At 44.8% G+C, this 4,893-nt stretch overlaps 1 protein-coding gene across 4 annotated transcripts in view; it reads left to right on the top strand.

Annotated features, from left to right (window-relative positions):
- The window catches only part of LATS2 (large tumor suppressor kinase 2), a 73,217-nt gene that overhangs the window by 26,366 nt on the left and 41,958 nt on the right, over window positions 1–4,893 (top strand). The gene's annotated exons all lie outside the window — the stretch shown is intronic.

The following is a 4,893-nucleotide window of genomic DNA, read 5'->3' as shown; positions in this document are numbered from 1 at the left end:
TCTTTCGGCAGACGCTCAATCTCCTTTTTTTTATGAGTGATCTCTTCTTCATGTTGTTTCTTCAAGGCTGCCAGCTGTTCTTTAATCCACTCTGGGAAGTATCCTTCCTCTTCAGCCTTATCCTTTTTTGTTAAGGTCCCCATGGCTTCCCTGATTGTGCCTGCCTTGGAGCTGAAATTATCTGACCATTGCAGCCAAAGCCTCTGGCTTGCCTGGCCCTCCCCCCCCACACTTCAAGCCGCAGATGTGCCACTGACGCAGAGACTGTCCTGGTTGTCAGTGCCACGCAGTTCCGGACCACCCCACTTAGTTTTAAATGCAAACCTCCCTTGGATAGGTCTTTTTTCCACGGCAATCACGGGGTAGCAGGCCAGCTGACACCCATGCTTGGGAGGGTCCGGGGGTGCGGGCTGGCCTGGCCGGGGCTCTCTCTGACCCCGATGGCCATGGCGATCACGGGGTAGCAGGCCAGCCAGCACCCACAGCCCCAGGGGTCTGGGAGTGCTGGCTGGCCTGTGCAGCGGCTCTCTCTGCCCCCCCATTGCCATGGTGATCACGGGGAAGCAGCTCTCTCTCCCTCCAATCCACATGCAATCACTGATCACTGGCCGTCTTTGCCTGCCCCCCACCTCTTGCCTGCCAGCTGGATTTCCCATCCCTTTCGCCTCCCAGCATTGTGGCTGTGTATGCAAATTAACCGCCATCTTTGTTGGCGGTTAACCGCCGTCTTGGCTGGCAGTTAATTTGCATATTGCCCTGATTAGCCAATGGGAAGGGTAGCGGTTGTTCGCCAGTTACCATGTTTCTCTTTTATTAGGTTAGACTAGAGGCCTGGTGCACAAAAATTTGTGCACTCGAAGGGGTCCCTCAGCCCGGCCTGTGCCCTCTTGCAGTCTGGGACCCCTTGGGGGATGTCTACCTGCTGGCTTAGGCCCGCTCCCTGGAGGGATCAGACCTAAGCTGGCAGTCAGACATCCCTCTGGCAGCCCGGGAGCCCTCAGAGGATGTCCACTTGCCAGCGGGGAGCAAGCCTAAGCTGCAGTCGGACATCCTTAGCGCTGCTGAGGAGGCAGAAGAGGCTCCTGCCACCCCCACTGTGCTGGCAGCCGTCAGCCTGGCTTGTGGCTGAGCAGAGTTCCCCCTGTGGGAGTGCACTGACCACCAAGGGGCAGCTCCTGGATTGAAGGCCTACCCCTTGTGGTCAGTGTGTGTCATAGTGACCAGTCATTCCCAGTCATTCTGCTGTTAGGGTCAATTTGCATATTACTCTTTTATTATATAGGATAGAGGCCTGGTGCACGGGTGGGGGCTGGCTGGTTTGCCCTGAAGAGTGTCCCGGATCAGGGTGCGGGTCCTGCTGGGGTGCCTGACCAGCCTGGGTGAGGGGCTGAGGACCATTTTCAGGCTGCCCACAGCCCCTTCAGGGTGAGGGGGTCCTGCTGGGACGCCTGGCCAGCCTGGGTGAGGGGCTGATGGCCATTTTCAGGCTGGCCACGCCCCCCGGCGACCCAAGCTCCCAGCATCTCCTTTTTTTCTTTTCTTTTTTTTTCTTTCTGGGATTATTTATCTTCTATAATTGAAACTTGTAGCCTTGAGCGGAGCCCAGGACCAGCCAGGGCAGGTGGGAAGCTTGGCTTCCTCCATCGCCAGGGGCAACCCAAGTCTCCTGCTCACTTCAGCTCTGTGGCCATCTTAGTTGGGTTAATTTGCATACTTGCTCCTGATTGGCTTGTGGGCGTGGCTTGAGCATAGCAGAGGGATGGTTAATTTGCATGTTTCTCTTTTATTATATAGGATTATCCATCAACCCACTATTTAGAGGCCATACATATGTGTGTGTGTGTGTGTGTGTGTTTTGGTTAGCTTTTAGTTTGGAAAAATTTTTATAAGTAAAACAGCATAGTGAAAGGCCCATATATCCATCAATTAGCTTCAACAGTGGTCACTATTTTTCCTTTCTTGTTTCATCTGTCTCTGGAGTCGTTTTTAAATAAACATTTAATTCAAGTGTAATATCCAGGATATTTTATTGAATATATTTTTATTGATTTCAGAGAGGAAGGGAGAGGGAGAAAGACATCAATGATGATGAGAGAGAATCATTGATCTGCTGCCTCCTGCACGCCCCCTACTGGGAATGAAGGCTGGAACCCAGGCATGTATGTGCCCTTGACTGGAATCGAACCGAACCGGCTAGGGCTCCAGGATATTTTAAAAACAAATACTAGGCATCATATCATTTATCACCTATATATACTTAAACAGCTCTCTAAAAGACAAAACAAAAAAGATTGAAACACAAAAGACAAAGTAAAAACATAATCCTCATACTGTTACCATAAATATAAAATTAACATTTAATTTTAACAAAATTTTTATGGCTACTTATTTAACATTTTACAAGTATTTACTGTATACGTGAAATTAATATTTTTTGAGCAATTGTTATGTAGAAGAAGCCCATGAAGAAGGTTCTACCATTGTCAATACTTTACAGGTGAACAAACGGGATCATAGGTTAAATTGCACAAGGTGAATAGTGTAGGTACTAAATAGTGGAACTAGAAATCATATCCAGATCTGGTTGTTTTTTATTTTGTAACTTGAATTCTTTCCCCTCAAATTAACATACAGAACATTTCTTCATACCAATAAAATCATTATTCTAAAATGTTTCACATATCCTATGGTAGTCTACTATCTGCCATAATTTAACAAGTCTCTCTTTTTTTCTTTTAGACTATGAGATTGTTTCCAATTTTTACTATCCAAGAACTTTGGTCTGTCATTGTTTCATGCAAGTTAGTTTTGCCTCGAGGTTGAGTAACATTGAATAGTAGATTACATAGTAGTAAATGACTGGTAAACTAAAAGTAAACCCAAGTCATGTTTGCAGTCATCTTTCAGCAAGTGTTTACTAAACACCTGTTAGGTGCCATGCACTATGTTAAGCATCGAGGACTCAGAGATAATCTGAGGCTAAGACCCTTCCTTTTAATGCCTGATTGATTCTGGACTCTCTCATTTACCAGTTAAACTCTTTGGTAGGTGTTTCCACTAATGGTAGAGGAGTTGTTAGGGGGTGGTGGGAACCCTCATTCTATAACCATTATAAAAACTAGATTTTAAAAATTAAATACTTAAAGACACTGGAACGTGTCCATAAACAGGCACAACAGGGGATGTTTAATCTCCAAAAATTAGTGGGAAATGATAAAAATTGGGAACTTGTGGCTTTCTAGCTCAAGGGTCTAAGACGTCTAACTCCCTTGGCTACAGAAAATGGGACTGGGAGAGGGAGAAAAACCTCAGCCTTACTAACCAGAATTCAGGCAGCTGGGAATGTAAACAGGAATTCTAGGCAGTGAAAAAATTACGGAAGGCATGAAGCTCAAATTCTGAGTGCAAACTCCCCCAAATCCCTGGCAACAGTTGAACAGTATGTGTGGGGAGAGTCTGGATACTGAGTCAGAAAGCAGGCATAGGCCAAAAAGAAATACATCCTTGATAGAAGAGCAATGTGGGGCCAGACTTGTGAATTCTTACCGTGTTTTTAAACCATGTGCAGTGTAGGTGGCATATAGTAAAACCCTTATGGGCTTAAAGTTTCAGAGGACAGAGAATCTGGAAATTAGTGGTGAAAGGGGAAGGAATCCCTAGAAGCAAGAAAATTACAGAAAAACCAAGTCTCAGCTCTGAGCCTCTGCTTACAACTCATTACATAGGTATGAGAGAGACCACCACAAAGATGCTATGTTAAAAAAATGAGAAGCCATAAGAAAGAACAGAGATATCAGTTCCTATGTGCTGTGGTTTGGAACCAGTCAAGTTACTGCCTGTGATAACAAAATCGCTAACCTCAGAACCCACGCAGAATGAAATGTTGCTGTGATGTATTATCCACAGTGTTCAGTTTTATGTGTTTTGGTTTTTTTAAATCCTCATCCAAGGATATGTTTTTATTGATTTAAGAGAGAGGGGAGGGAGAAAAAGAAAGAAACATCTATGTGACAAACATCAATTGGTTGCCTCCCATACTCGCCCAACCTGGGGTCGAGCCCACAACCCAGGTATGTGCCCTGACTGGGAATTGAACCCACAACTGAGTCACTTAGCTATTCAGCCAGGGCTACAGTGTCCAGTTTTTAACATGCAGAATAAAAGGGAAGTGAGAAGTGAGACCCTTAGGAAATAAGACAGTCAATAGAAACTAACTTCTGGTGGCACCAGATGTTGGCTTTAGCATAAAGATTTAAAATACCTGTGTTTAGCCCTAACCACTTTGGCTCAGTGGATAGAGCGCCGGCCTGTGGACTCAAGGGTCCCAGGTTCGATTCCGGTCCAGGGGCATGTGCCTTGGTTGCGGGCACATCCCCAGTGGGGAGTGTGCAGGAGGCAGCTGATCGATGTTTCCCTCTCATTGATGTTTCTAACTCTCTATGCCTCTCCCTTCCTCTCTGTAAAAAATCAATAAAATATATTTAAAAAATTAAAATAAAATAAAAGAAAATACCTGTTTTTAAATGATTTAGGTGGTAAATTGTATATGCTTTTTAAAAAGGAAACCATAATTTAAAAAACTATTAAAAATATATCCACAAGCCTGGCCAGTGTGGCTCAGTGGTTGAGCATTCAACTAGGAACCAGGAGGTCACGGTTCAATTCCCAGTCAGGGCACATGTCTGGGTTGTGGGCTCGATCCCCAGTTTAGGGCGTGCAGGAGGCAGCAGATCAATGATTCTCTCTCATTGTTGATGTTTCTATGTCTCTCTCCCTCCCCCTTCCACTCTAAAACCAATAAAAAAATATTTTTAAAATATATATATTCAAAAAATGAAATGAAAATGTGTCAAAAGAATTCAGAGAAAATATAGTAGTAAAGAGTACACATAA

The sequence above is a fragment of the Myotis davidii genome, unplaced genomic scaffold, assembly GCF_000327345.1.
Source record: "Myotis davidii unplaced genomic scaffold, ASM32734v1 scaffold805, whole genome shotgun sequence".
NCBI classification, from domain to species: Eukaryota; Metazoa; Chordata; class Mammalia; order Chiroptera; family Vespertilionidae; genus Myotis; species Myotis davidii.
Note: the sequence above shows the minus strand (reverse complement) of the source record. Positions and strands in the feature narration are given on the sequence as shown.